Consider the following 16,485-nt stretch of genomic DNA (forward strand, 5'->3'; position numbering starts at 1 on the left):
GATTAGGATTTGTCACTCCGTGTTTCGGAGAGGTATCTCTGGGCCCTCTCGGTAATACTCATCACTATAAGCCTTGCAAGCATTGTGACTAATGAGTTAGTTACGTGATGAAATATTACGGAACAAGTAAAGAGACTTGCCGGTAACGAGACTGAACTACATATGATGGTACCGACGATTGAATCTCGGGCAAGTAACATACCGATGACAAAGGGAACAACGTATGTTGTTATGCAGTTTGACCGATAAAGATCTTCGTAGAATATGTAGGAACCAATATGGGCATCCAGGTTCCGCTATTGGTTATTGGCCGGAAGTGAGTCTCGGTCATGTCTACATAGTTCTCGAACCCGTAGGGTCCGCACGCTTAACGTTCGATGACGATTGGTATTATGAGTTTATGTGATATGATGTACCGAAGATTGTTCGGAGTCCCGGATGTGATCACGGACATGACGAGGAGTCTCGAAATGGTTGAGACATAAAGATTGATATATTGGACGGCTATATTCGGACATCGGAAGTGTTCGGGAGAAGTTTCAGATAAAACCGGAGTGCCGGAGGGTTATTGAAACCCCCGGAGGAACTAATGGGACTCGATGGGCCATAGTGGAGAGAGAGGGGCAGCCAGGGCTGGCCGCGCGCCCCCTCCCCTTGAGTCCGAATAGGACACAGAAGGGGGGGGGGGCGCCCCCCTTTCCTTCCCCCTCTCCCTCTACTCCTCTTGGTGGAATCCTACTAGGACTAGTAGTCCTAGTAGGACTCCCCTCTTAGGGTGCACCCACAGGGGCCGGCCGGCCTCCCCCTTGCTCCTTTATATATGGGGGCAGGGAGGCACCCCAGGACACACAAGTGGACAATTGTTTTAGCCGTGTGGGGTCCCCCCTCCACAGATTTCCACCTCAGTCATATCGTCGTAGTGCTTAGGCGAAGCCCTGCGCCTGTAACTTCATCATCTCCATCGTGCTGATGAAACTCTCCCTCGACCTCAGCTGGATCTAGAGTTCGTGGGACGTCACTGAGCTGAACGTGTGCAGATCGCGGAGATGCCGTACCTTCGGTGCTAGGATCGGTCGGATTGTGAAGACGTACAACTACATCAACCGCGTTGTCATAACGTTTCCGCTTTCGGTCTACAAGGGTACATGGACACACTCTCCCCTCTTGTTGCTATGCATCTCCTAGATAGATCTTGCGTGATCGTAGGATTTTTTTTTGAAATTACCGCGTTCCCCAACAGTGGCATCAGAGCCAGGTCTATGCGTAGATGTTATATGCACGAGTAGAACACAAAGAGTTGTGGGCGATAATAGTCATACTGCTTACCAGCATGTCATACTTTGATTCGGCGGTATTGTTGGATGAAGCGGCTCAGACCGAAATTATGCGTACGCTTACGCGAGACTGGTTCTACCAACGTGCTTCACACAGGTGGCTGGTGAGTGTCTGTTTCTCCAACTTTAGTTGAATCGAGTGTGTCTACGCCCGGTCCTTGTTGAAGGTTAAAACATCACACTTGATGAAAAATCGTTGTGGTTTTGATGCGTAGGTAAGAACGGTTCTTTCTAGAAGCCCGTAGCAGCCACGTAAAACTTGCAACAACAAAGTAGAGGACGTCTAACTTGTTTTTGCAGGGCTTGCTGTGATGTGATATGGTCAAGGCATAATGTGATATAAATTGTTGTATGAGATGATCATGTTTTGTAACAAAGTAGTTATCGGCAACTGGCAGGAGCCATATGGTTGTCGCTTTATTGTATGCAATGCAATCGCCATGTAATTGTTTTACTTTATCACTAAGCGGCAGCGATAGTCGTAGTAACAATAGTTAGCGAGACGACAACGATGCTACGATGGAGATCAGCGTGTCGCACCGGTGAGGATGGAGATCATGACGATGCTTCGGTGATGGAGATCATGAGCACAAGATGATGATGGCCATATCATGTCATATATTTTGATTGCATGTGATGTTTATCCTTTATGCATCTTATTTTGCTTAGAATGTCGGTAGCATTATAAGATGATCCCTTATTAAATTTCAAGGTACAAGTGTTCTCCTTGAGTATGCACCGTTGCTACAGTTCGTCGCGCCGAGACACCACATGATGATCGGGTGTGATAAGCTCTACATTCACATACAACGGGTGCAAGCCAGTTTTGCACATGCAAAATACTCGGGTTAAACTTGACGAGCCTAGCATGTGCAGATATGGCCTCGGAACACTGAGACCAAAAGGTCGAGCGTGAATCATATAGTAGGTATGATCAACATAGTGATGTTCACCATGGAAAATTACTCCATCTCACGTGATGATCGGACCTAGTTTAGTTGATTTGGATCACGTGATCACTTAGATGATTAGAGGGATGTCTATCTAAGTGGGAATTCTTAAGTAATATGATTAATTGAACTTTAATTTATCATGAACTTAGTACCTGATAGTATTTTGCATGTCTATGTTGTTGTAGATCAATGGCCTGTGCTACCGTTCCTTTGAATTTTAATGCGTTCCTAGAGAAAGCTAAGTTGAAAGATGATGGCAGCAACTACACGGACTGGGACCGTAACTTGAGGATTATCCTCATTGCTGCACAGAAGAATTACGTCCTGGAAGCACCGTTGGGTACCAGGCCTGCTGCAGATGCTACTGATGACGTTAAGAACGTCTGGCAGAGCAAAGCTGATGACTACTCGATAGTTCAGTGTGCCGTGCTTTACGGCTTAGAATCGGGGCTTCAAAGACGTTTTGAACGTCATGGAGCATATGAGATGTTCCAAGAGTTGAAGTTAATATTTCAAGCAAATGCCCGAGTTGAGAGATATGAAGTCTCCAACAAGTTCTACAGCTACAAAATGGAGGAGAATAGTTCTGTCAGTGAACACATACTCAGAATGTCTGGGTACCATAACCACTTGACTCAGCTGGGAGTTGATCTTCCAGTTGATTGTGTCATTGACAGAGTTCTTCAATCACTGCCACCAAGCTATAAAGGCTTCATGATGAACTATAATATGAAAGGGATGAACAAGACTATTCCCGAGCTCTTCGTGATGCTAAAGGTTGCGGAGGTAGAAATCAAAAAGGAGCATCAAGTGTTGATGGTCAATAAGACCACTAGTTTCAAGAAAAAGGGCAAAGGAAAGAAGGGGAACTTCAAGAAGAACGACAAAAAGGTTGCTGCTCAAGAGAAGAAACCCAAGTCTGGACCTAAGCCTGAAACTGAGTGCTTCTACTGCAAAGGGACTGGTCACTGGAAGCGGAACTGCCCCAACTATTTGGCGGATAAGAAGGATGGCAAAGTGAAAAGGTATATTTGATATACATGTTATTGACTGTACCTTACTAATGCTCGTAGTAGTGCCTGTATATTTGATACTGGTTTTGTTGCTCATATTTGCAACTCGAAACAGGGGCTACGGATTAAGCAAAGATTGGCTGACGAGGTGACGATGCGCATGGGAAATGGTTCCAAAGTCGATGTGATCGTGGTCGTCACGCTACCTCTACATCTACCATCGGGATTAGTTTTAGACCTGAATAATTGTTATTTGGTGCCAGCGTTGAGCATGAACATTATATCTGGATCTTGTTTAATGAGAGACGACTATTCATTTAAATCAGAGAATAATGGTTGTTCTATTTATATGAGTAATATCTTCTATGGTCATGCACCCCTGCTGTGTGGTCTATTTCTGTTGAATCTCGATAGTAGTGATACACATATTCATAGTGTTGAAGCCAAAAGATATAAGTATAATAATGATAGTGCAACTTATTTGTGGCACTGCCGTTTGGGTCATATCGGTGTAAAGCGCATGAAGAAACTCCATGCTGATGGACTTTTGGAATCACTTGATTATGAATCACTTGGTGCTTGCGAACCGTGCCTTATGGGCACGATGACTAAAACTCCGTTCTTTGGAACAATGGAACGAGTTACTGACGTGTTGGAAATAATACATACTGATGTATGCGGTCCAATGAGTATTGAAGCTCATGGCGGGTATCGTTATTTTCTTACCTTCACAGATGATTTAAGCAGATATGTTTATATCTACTTAATGAAGCATAAGTCTGAAACATTTGGAAAGTTCAAAGAATTTCAGAGTGAAGTGGAAAATCATCGTAACAAGAAAATAAAGTTTCTACGATCTGATCGTGGAGGAGAATATTTGAGTTACGAGTTTGGTCTTCATTTGAAACAACATGGGATAGTTTCACAATTAACGCTACATGGAACACCACAGCGAAATGGTGTGTCCGAACGTCGTAACCATACTTTTTTAGATATGGTGCGATCTATGATGTCTCTTAATGATTTACCGCTATTGTTTTGGGGTTATGCTTTAGAGACGGCTGCATTCACTTTAAATAGTGCACCATCAAAATCCGTTAAGACGACGCCTTATGAACTGTGGTTTGGCAAGAAACCAAAGTTATCATTTCTTAAAGTTTGGGGCTGCGATGCTTATGTTAAAAAGCTTCTACCTGATAAGCTCGAATCCAAATCGGAGAAGTGCGTCTTCATAGGATACCCAAAGGAAACTGTTGGGTACACCTTCTATCATAGATCTGAAGGCAAAATCTTTGTTGCTAAAAATGGATCCTTTCTAGAGAAGGAGTTAATCTCGAAAGAAGTGAGTGGGAGGAAAGTAGAACTTGATGAGGTAATTGTACCTTCTCCCTTATTGGAAAGTAGTTCATCACAGAAATCAGTTCCCATGATTCCTACACCAATTAGTGAGGAAGTTAATAATGATGATCATGAAGCTTCAGATCAAGTTACTGCTGAACTTCGTAGATCTTTCAGAGTAAGATCCACACCAGAGTGGTACGCTAATCCTGTTCTAGAAGTCATGTTACTAGACCATGATGAACCTACAAACTATGAGGAAGCGATGATGAGCCCAAATTCTGCGGAATGGCTTGAGGCCATGAAATCTGAGATGGGATCCATGTATGAGAACAAAGTATGGACTTTGGTGGACTTGCCCGATGATCGGCAAGCCATAGAAAATAAATGGATCTTTAAGAAGAAGACCGACGCAGACGGTAATGTTACTGTTTACAAAGCTTGACTTGTTGCGAAAGGTTTTCGACAAGTTCAAGGAGTTGACTACGATGAGACTTTCTCACCTGTAGCGATGCTTAAGTCTGTCCAAATCATGTTAGCAATTGCTGCATTTTATGATTATGAAATTTGGCAAATGGATGTCAAAACTGCATTCCTGAATGGATTTCTGATGTCAAAACTGCAAATGTATATGATGCAACCGAAAGGTTTTGTCGATCCAAAGGGTGCTAACAAAGTGTGCAAGCTCCAGCGATCCATTTATGGACTGGTGCAAGCCTCTCGAAGTTGGAATAAACTCTTTGATAGTGTGATCAAAGCATATGGTTTTATACAGACTTTTGGAGAAGCCTGCATTTACAAGAAAGTGAGTGGGAGCTTTGTAGCATTTCTTATCTTATATGTAGATGACATATTGTTGATTGGAAATGATATATAATTTCTGGATAGCATAAAGGGATACCTGAATAAGAGTTTTTCTATGAAAGACCTCGGAGAAGCTGCTTACATATTGGGCATCAAGATCTATAGAGATAGATCAAGACGTTTAATTGGACTTTCACAAAGCACATACCTTGATAAAGTTTTGAAGAAGTTCAAAATGGATTAGTCAAAGAAAGGGTTCTTGCCTGTGTTACAAGGTGTGAAGTTGAGTCAGACTCAATGCCCGACCACTGCAGAAGATAGAGAAAAAAATGAAAGTCATTCCCTATGCTTCAGCCATAGGTTCTATCATGTATGTAATGCTGTGTACTAGACCTGATGTATGTCTTGTTATAAGCATAGCAGGGAGGTACCAAAGTAATCCTGGAGTGGAGCACTGGACAACGGTCAAGAACATCCTGAAATACCTGAAAAGGACTAAGGATATGTTTCTCGTTTATGGAGGTGAAAAAGAGCTCATCATAAACGGTTACGTCGATGCAAGCTTTGACACTGATCCGTATGACTCTAAGTCGCAAACCGGATACGTATTTTTATTGAATGGAGGAGCTGTCAGTTGGTGCAGTTCCAAGCAGAGCGTCGTGTCGGGATCTACGTGTGAAGCGAAGTACATTGCTGCTTCGGAAGCAGCGAATGAAGGAGTTTGTACGAAAGAGTTCATATCCGATCTAGGTGTCATACCTAGTAAATCGGGTCCAATAAAAATCTTTTTTGACAATACTGGTGCAATTGCCTTGGCAAAGGAATCCATATTTCACAAGAGAACCAAGCACATAAAGAGACGCTTCAATTCCATCCATCATAAAGTGTCGGAAGGGGACATAGAGATTTGCAAGGTACACACGGATCTGAATGTTGCAGAACTGTTGACTAAGCCTCTTCCACGAACAAAACATGATCAGCACCAAAGCTCAATGGGTGTTAGAATCATTACTATGTAATCTAGATTATTGACTCTAGTGCAAGTGGGAGACTGAAGGAAATATGCCCTAGAGGCAATAATAAAGTTATTATTTATTTCCATAATTCATGATAAATGTTTATTACTCATGCTAGAATTGTATTAACCGGAAACTTAGTACATGTGTGAATACATAGACAAAACTTATAGTCCCTAGTATGCCTCTACTTGACTAGCTCATTAATCAAAGATGGTTATGTTTCCTAACCATAGACATGTGTTGTCATTTGATGAATGGGATCACATCATTAGGAGAATGATGTGATGGACATGACCAATCTGTTAGCTTAGCATTATGATCGTGTCAGTTTTGTTGCTACTACTTTCTTCATGACTTATACAAGTTCCTCAGACTATGAGATTATGCAACTTCCGAATACCGGAGGAACACTTTGTGTGCTACCAAACATCACAACATAAATGGGTGATTATAAAGGTGCTCTATAAGTGTCTCCGAAGGTGATTGTTGGGTTGGCATATATCAAGATTAGGATTTGTCACTCCGTGTTTCGAAGAGGTATCTCTGGGCCCTCTCGGTAATACTCATCACTATAAGCCTTGCAAGCATTGTGACTAATGAGTTAGTTACGGGATGAAGTATTACAGAACGAGTAAAGAGACTTGCCGGTAACGAGATTGAACTAGGTATGATGATACCGACAATCGAATCTCGGGCAAGTAACATACCGATGACAAAGGGAACAACGTATGCTGTTATGCGGTTTGACCGATAAAGATCTTCGTAGAATATGTAGGAACCAATATGGGCATCCAGGTTCCGCTATTGGTTATTGACCGGAAGTGAGTCTCGGTCATGTCTACATAGTTCTCAAACCTGTAGGGTCCGCACGCTTAACGTTCGATGATAATTGGTATTATGAGTTTATGTGATATGATGTACCGAAGATTGTTCGGAGTCCCGGATGTGATCATGTATATGATGAGGAGTCTCGAAATGGTTGAGACATAAAGATTGATATATTGGTCGGCTATATTCGGACATTGGAAGTGTTCCGGAGAAGTTTCAGATAAAACCGAAGTGCCGGAGGGTTATCGGAACCCCCGGGGGAACTAATGGGCCTCGATGGGCCTTAGTGGAGAGAGAGAGAGGGGCGGCTAGGGCAGGCCATGCACCCCCTCCCCTTGAGTCCGAATCGGACAAGGAAGGGGGAGGGGCAACGCCCCCCCTTTCCTTCCCCCTCTCCCTCTCCTTCCTTCTCCCTCTTCCCCTCTTGGTGGAATCCTACTAGGACTAGTAGTCCTAGTAGGACTCCCCTCTTGGGGCGTGCCCATAGGGGCCGGCTGGCCTACCCCCTTGCTCCTTTATATATGGGGACAGGGGGCACCCTAGGACACACAAGTTGACAATTGGTTTAGCTGTGTGCGGTGCCCCCCTCCAAAGATTTCCACCTCGGTCATATCATCGTAGTGCTTAGGCAAAGCCGTGCGCCAGTAACTTCATCATCACCGTGACCATGCCGTCATGCTGACGAAACTCTCCCTCGACCTCAGCTAGATCTAGAGTTCGTGGGACATCACCGAGCTGAACGTGTGCAGATCGCGGAGGTGACATACCTTTGGTGCTAGGATCAGTCAGATTGTGAAGACGTACGACTACATCAACCGCGTTGTCATAACGCTTCCGCTTTCGGTCTACGAGGGTACATGGACACACTCTCCCCTCTCATTGCTATGCACCTCCTAGATAGATCTTGCGTGATCGTAGGATAGTTTTTTGAAATTACCGCGTTCCCCAACAGTGGCATCCACCGTAACGGGTCGCCATTAAGCTATCGGGTTCCGGTTTGGATCCGATAACCTGTTAACAGTCCAGACCATTAGGAATTATCCACGTGTAAAATTATCATTGGTCAGAGGAAACACATGTCGGCTCCGCGGTGGGCCAGATGTCGTCCATCCAATGGAGAAGACGTGCCTATGATAGTTCGACACGTGGCAGGGCCTAACAGAGGCCCATATAGGTTAAAAGGGCCAACCCACTAATGACCTGCTTAAACATGGCCCATTTACGGCCCAAAACCAGATCTGGACCGTTAATTTTTGACAAGTATTTGGGCAAATTACGGCCCAGTGAGATTTTAGTCTGTTAGAGGCCCGATGTAGACATGGGCCCATTTCAGCCCGGTGTGTCTTTCAGCCTGGGAATGGCCCGTGCTGTCCATGGGCCATATATGGTCCGCCGCGACATCCGGCCCACTGACGGCCCGTGATCAAGGTGGCAACAGTTCAGACCAACGTGACTTTGGGACTGTTAAAGACCCATCGTATAATTCGGCCCGTTGATGCCTCTACTAAGCTTTCAGCCTCTTAAAGGCCCATGATATCAGTGGGCCAACTAAGGCCCGAGATATGTTTCGGCCTGGTAACGACCCGTCATATAACTGGGCCAATAATGGCCTGGTCTACATTTCTGTAAGTGCATCTAGTGCCCCTTAGTGATTTTGGTGTAATGAAGACTTATAGGTTAAGGTACTAATATGTTTGTGAGTGTACACATGCTCTATAAGTCGATGAGGAGTTTGATATTTACGATGAAAGTCGACCCCTAAAAATGTATGTCTTCAGCTGAAGACTTTGGCTCTACTGAAGATTTTGAAAGTGAAGAAATTGGTGTGACCTTGAAGACTTGGATATTCATGCGAGGATTATGAAGCGCGAAGACTTTTGTTTTTGTAGTTTCATTTCCTCTTTCTTGAGTCATAGGAAACACCGTACTGTTAAAGGGGGTCGAGGTAATACTAAGGATAGTGATTTCCAAGTGATGCTCATCTTAAAATCCTACACCTACCCAATCCTTTCGAGTGATGCCATTGGAAATCTCATATCAGTTCAGTCAATTTCTTTAGTGACAAAGACGAAGATCTTCTGGTCTCTGAGGAATTTGTTCTGACCGAGGAGTTAGGAATTCGGCAGTGCGGATTGCCTTCATAGTGAGGAACATGATAGCCCCGAGGACTTTGAACCTCAAATATCCGACCGTTGTTGTGCTATGTGCCAGCTGTCCCAAAATATCTACCCACCTAACGGTCATATCATTGAAGGGCATTTATGTCTTATCATGTCGGGTTGCTCCCTAGGCTATAAATAGCCACCCCTACAACCACTAGCTAGTTGGCTGCTCCGAGAGAAACTGACACTTGTCATTGAGAGCATCCCATTCTCCGAGGACTTTGAGCGAAAATCATCAAGTGAGGAAAAACCCAAAACCCAAACACCTACAACCCAAAGTGATTGAGCATCACTGAAGAGATTGTTCCTGTGTGGAACCGATGCTTGTTATCTTTGAGGACTGTGTATCCTCTAGATGGTTAGGCATCATGATCTGAGCATCTAAGAGGAATTGTGGATCGCCGAGTGACCAAGTCTGTGAAGGTTTGGAAGTCACATGAAGACTTACCATGAGTGATTGGGCCAGGTCTACGCGACTTTAGCTCAAGGAGAATACGGTGAGGACTGTGTGTCCGGGACTGTGTGTCCTCGGGTTTAAATACCCAGCCGCTCCAACCGGACATACAACTATCACATCAGTTGGAACTGGTCTACCAAATCATTGTCTTCACCAAGCCAACTGGTTCTATTTCCTCAACTCTTTCATTTCCTCATTTATGTGTTGATGAAACTGATCCTTACTATTTGAAAACTTTGACTGAAGACTTTCTTTATTTCCTCAATCCTAATTCTTCAGTGACATAATCTTCAGCCTGCTTATCCTATTTTCACGCTATCTGTACTCCGTACTTGTTTTCATTTCATCATGATGACTATGTTGTTACTCTGTTATGCTTATACATGAGTACTTGTTCCGCTGCTAGTGTGTCGTTGCTTAGGAATTTCTTCACCTAGAAATTCCTAAGTGACGAATTTGTAAAAATCACCTATTCACCCCCTCTAGTTGATATAACACACTTTCAATTGGTATCAAAGCAAGGTACTCCCTTGTTCTTTGTGATTTTGGTTTAACCACCTGGAGTTTTAGTTATGTCGACCGCAAGTATGAAGAATGTTCCGTAACAGATCTTTGATGGTCATGATTATCCCAAGTGGAAGGCCATGATGAGGAAGCGCCTCATGGCGATGAACAACGAGTTGTGGACCGTCACAGAGACTGGCCTTACCGACCTATGCAAGATGGCGGATGCTAATGATATTCGCAAGTACACTCATCTGGATTGCATGGCGAAGGATATCATCTTCTCCTGTCTCTCCAAAAATCAGTTCAGGCCCATTATGCATCTATGCAATGCAAAGCTTATCTGGGACCAAATCTCTGATGTTTATGAAGGTCATCGATCTCGTCATGATCCCTGGTTTGATGATTTCAAGGAATCACTCAAAACGATGACTTTCGAACCAGAATCATCATCATCCGCACCATGCCTGATGGCTAAGGGTGTAAAGGTACCTGATTACTCCTCATCCAAATTTTGTGATGATGAATCTGATGATGATGTCTTTGGACCTAGTTATACCAAGCTTGTTACCATTGCCACTAAACAATAAAAGGCTTTGGAAAAGGTTCAAAATTTGCTAGACAAAAGCGATGACCTACTAGGTGAGGAACTGGACCGAACTCAAACTTTGACTGATGATCTTCAAAGTCTTTAGTCTAAGTTTGATAAACTTCAGAGTCATCATAAATCTCTTTTAGCTGATCATGAGAAGCTTTCTTATGAATTTCTTCAGAGAAAGAAAGATCTTGAGAAGTTAAAAGGGAGTTATGAAGATCTTCAGAAGGAAAACAATTCATTGCTTGCTCAACAGATCAGTTCCGCTTGGGAAGAATTCACTCCACCATGTTTGAAATGCATTGAGCGTGAATCTGCTAATTCTTCACTTGAATGTTCAAATGCTTCTATTGTTGCAAATTCTTCAACTATCTCTATGGTCACAAATTCCTCATCTGAGGATACCACAAGTATCACTGACAATAATGCATGGTTGAAGGAATTGTATGTGACATGCATATACAAAAGCCTCAAAGGGCATCAAAATCTTTGTGATGTGCTCAAAAAGCAGATCTTGAACAGGAACCCTAGGAAAGAGGGTATTGCCTTTGAGAGGAAACTCAATGCTGATGGGACCTACTAGAAACCTGAATAGTATCCCAAAACCTCATGGGTTGCTGTGAAAGGACCTCCCGTAGATCCATGCACTTTATCTGGCTTTACTCATGAATCTTCATATTCCTCTGATGAGTCATTTGACTCCAACTATAAACTGTTCAAGAATCATAATGGTGAAGTATTTGCTCGATATGTTGGAACTAACTGCAGGAACGACCCCCCTATGAAGAAAATCTAGGTTCCCAAAAGGTGCCTTGAAAGTCTTCACGTGAATGTCATCATGACACCACCTATGAAGAATAGGAACCCCAAATGAAATTCTTCATATGGATCAAAATCTTCATATGGATCCAAGTCCTCATATGGACCGAATTCTTCATCTGGGTCAAATTCCTCATGTGGATCCAAATCCTCATATGAACATCATCGTGCTAACACTTCTGTTTCACAGGGAAAGTCTAAAGGCTATGAATATGTGCATTATTCTTCAGACCATTATGTTCATAAGCCCTCGAAGAATTTCTCTGCTTATTCATATGCTTACCCTAACCCCTCTTCTGTGAAACGAAGTGCACTAGCTTCTATGCCATCTTTCTCTTATGGAGCTCACAGAATGATGATGTCTTTGCCACCCCTCCAGATGTGGGTGGTGAAGAAAAAGAACTAATCTCTTATGCAGGGTCAGGTCTCCAGACGAACTTAATCGTCTGAAGAATTTGCTGGAGACCTGAATATGCTTGAATGGACACAAGCTAATCATGAAGAAATGAATTGCTCATTTCTCACGTCCTCATATTGCTATATCTGTTATATTGTTGATGAAATTCAATATGATGAAATTGATATCATATTCTTCACTAATGAAGTATATGGGCTCGTAAGTTGCACTAATTCATCTGCAGGATGAACAACCCAAAGCTACTGAGTGGGTCCTCGATAGTGGATGTACAAATCACATGACCGGTGACATGAACTTATTGATGGACATTGCTTTATCTCCATCTCATCTGAAGCATATCACCTACGCTGACAAAGGCAAAAGCAAGGTATTGGGTCTAGGTAGGGTTGCAATCTCAAAGGATAGACACATGGACAAAGTCATGCTTGTCGAGTCCTTAGGATTCAACCTTATGTCTGTCTCAATGCTTTGTGATCTTGATATGGTTGTCGTCTTTGGAAAATATCGCTGCATTGCGCTAATGGAATATGACAATTCCAAAGTCTTCGAAGGCTTTAGGAGAGGAGACTTGTATATTGTTGATTTCTTTGTAGGACCATAGCCTGCCACATGTCTACTTGCAAAAGCTTCAGAAGGCTGGTTATGGCATCGACGACTTGATCATGCTGTCATGAGGAACTTGCATACACTTGCGAAGAAGAAGCATGTCATTGGCATCGAGGGTGTAAAATTCCTCAAAGATCATCTTTGCGGGGCTTGTGAGGCTGGAAAGATCACCAGAGCCAAGCATCCCTCGAAGACTATCATGACCACTTCTCGTCCCTTTGAATTACTTCACATGGATCTCTTTGGCCCTACTCATTATGCCACATTCACTAATGCTGCATCTTTATATGGCTTTGTCATTGTTGATGATTATTCTCATTACACATGGGTGCATATCATCACTTACAAATATGAAGTGCAGGAAGTCTTCAAACGATTTTCCTCAAGAGCATCTATGAACTTCGTGTGAAGATCAAGCATATCAGGAGTGATAATGGGACCGAGTTTAAGAATACTGGTCTTGATGACTATCTTGATGAACTTGGTATTACTCACGAGTTATCTGCTCCCTATACTCCTTAGCAGAATGGCGTCGTGGAGCGCAAAAATAGGACTCTTGTTGAGATGGCTTGCACTATGCTTGATGAATACAAGACTCCACCTCGTTTCTGGCCTGATGCTATTGATACTGCATGCCACATCATCAACAGGGTATATCTTCACAAATTCTTAAAAAAGACCTCATATGAACTCCTCACTGACAAGAAACCCAATGCAAGTTATTTCAAAGTCTTTGGTGCTAAATGCTGGATTAGAGATCGTCATCACAATTCTAAATTTGCATCGAAAGCACATGAGGGTTTTATGCTTGGGTACGGAAAGGACTCGCACACCTACAGAGTCTTCAACACCTATCATCACAAGGTTGTTGAAACTGCAGATGTGCGGTTCGATGAGACTAATGGCTCGCAAAGAGAGCACCTACCTCCTGTGCTAGATGAAATGTCACCTAAGGAATCCATCAAGTTAAAAGCTACTGAGGATGTCATCCCTACCGAAGAATATGCTGAAGAAGTCATTCCTGAACGTGAAGAAAATCATGCTGGTGCTACTGAAGAAGATGTCCCTGAAGAAAATGCCATGCCAAATCAAAGTCGTCAACCTGCTCATCCTCACATTGCAAATGAAGTGCAGATTGAGAGAATCATCGACGACATCAACGCACCAGGTCCTCTCACGTGCTCAAAAGCTTCACATTTGTCTAACTTTTGTGGGCATTTTGCGTTTGTCTCTATCACAGAGCCCACTAAAGTTGATGAAGCATTTCTGGAGCCTGAGTGGATTCAAGCTATGCAAGAGGAATTACATCAATTCAAGCTCAATAGTGTGTGGGAGCTTGTCAAGCGTCCAGACCCACGCAAGCACAATATCATCAACACAAAATGGATCTACCGCAACAAGCAATATGAAAATGGACTTGTGGTGAGGAATAAGGCTCGTCTTGTAGCTCAAGGCTACACATAGGTTGAAGGAATTGATTTCGATGAAACTTTTGCACCTGTTGCTAGACTTGAGGCTATTCGCATATTGCTTGCTTATGCTAACCATCATAATATCATCTTACATCAAATGGATGTGAAAAGTGCTTTCCTCAATGGTAAGCTTGAGGAAGAAGTATATGTTGCTCAACCACTATGTTTTGAGGATCCAAAACTTCCAGATCACGTCTTCAGACTCAACAAGGCCCTCTATGGCCTCAAGCAAGCTCCTCGGGCGTGGTATGATACATTGAAGGAATTCCTCATGAAGATAGGCTTCAAACTTGGTTCACTTGACCCAACTCTTTTCACGAAAGCATATGATGATGAATTATTCGCGTGCCAAATATATGTTGATGATATTATCTTTGGCTATACTAACCAATGTTACAGTGATCAATTTGCCTATATGATGAATGAGGAATATCAAATGTCTATGATGGGAGAGTTAAAATTCTTCTTAGGTCTTCAAATTCGTCAACAACACAATGGCATATTCATATCCCAGGAGAAATACCTCAAGGATGTGTTGAGGAAATTTGGCATGCAAGATTGCAAAGGCATCAAAATCCCTATGCCCACAAATGGCCACCTATGCACCGATGAAAATGGTAAAGACTTCGATCAAAAGGTATACCGCTCTATGATTGGCTCTTTATTGTATCTATGTGCATCTAGGCCGGATATTATGCTTAGTGTTTGCATGTGTGCCCGATTTCAAGCTACACCAAAGGAATCATACCATAAGGCTGTGAAGCATATTCTTCGATATCTAGCTCACACTCCAACACTTGGATTATGGTATCCCAAGGGCTCGGCTTTTGATATAATTGAATATCTGACTCTAACTATGCCGGTGATCGTGTGGACCGCAAGTCAACATCAGGCACATGTCATTTCCTCGGACGATCCTTGGTATGTTGGTCCTCGAAGAAGCAGAACTGCGTATCACTCTCTACTGTTGAAGCTGAGTACATTGCTGCTGGATCTTGCTATGCTCAATTGCTATGGATGAAGCAAACCCTCAAGGACTATGGCATCAGTGTGAAGAATGTGCCACTCTACTGCGACAATGAGAGTGCTATCAAGATTGCTCACAACCTAGTTCAACACTCGAAGACAAAGCACATCCAGATTCGTCATCATTTTCTTCGTGACCATGTGTTGAAGGGCGACATCTCCATCGACCAGGTGAATACTGAAGATCAGCTAGCAGATATCTTCACAAAGCCCTTGGATGAGAAGAGATTTAGCAAGTTGCGGTGTGAGCTAAATATCTTAGAATCTTCGAATGTTCTTTGAAAAGGACACACATCCTAACACTTATGCAAAATTGATGACTTAGATGTGCAACACACGAAGTAACGTTTTTCTTCAATCAATGAAGACTAACCCTCTAAGTGTGATGATTCTCATAACTCTATGACAATTGTACGCGATGTCTGAAATCATCATTCTTATACGGTGGGCTACGCCACCAACCAAAGTTGAAAATCTTTAATTTGAGTTTTTGCAATTTCTTCAATCTTCAAAATTTTCAACTTTGCAATTTCCTCAATCTTTCCGACTATGTTCTTCATTGCTATATATATATATATATTTGAGTTTTTCATGTCCTCTACAACATTCACTTATAGCTATTTCTTCAAGTTGCTTTTTTATCTAAGTGAATGTGATCGGACCCGTTCCCCCCTCCATGCTAAACTCAACCCAGTCTGTTCACAAATTCTTCATGTGCGTTCTATTTTAAACCCGTTCAAAATCTTCACTGTGTCCTTGACAGCTGAAGAATTTGCGAACGAAACATTAAAATTTCCAATTCTAAATTTTCAGCTTTTGCCGCTCAAACCCTTCCGCATCCCACGACAAGATTAAACTACTCACCCATGATCTATCATGATCTCCACCTCTCAGTACGTGGGTGACACATGTCGCTAGAATAGCAAGGGTCAGGGGCACGTTTGTCCAATTTCCTCGGACGAGCGGCTTTTCACTTCGGCTATAAATACCCCTCCCCTTCCTCTGAGCTCATTTACTCTGCTCGATCTCTCTCCCTCGCTCGAGCTCTCTAACCTAGCGCCGCCGCTACTCTCCATCATCGCTGGTGAGGAAGAGCTTCACTGCCTCGACCTCGTCGCCGTTGTACTCGCGTCGGCC

Source organism: Triticum dicoccoides, chromosome 5B (assembly GCF_002162155.2).
Source record: "Triticum dicoccoides isolate Atlit2015 ecotype Zavitan chromosome 5B, WEW_v2.0, whole genome shotgun sequence".
NCBI classification, from domain to species: Eukaryota; Viridiplantae; Streptophyta; class Magnoliopsida; order Poales; family Poaceae; genus Triticum; species Triticum dicoccoides.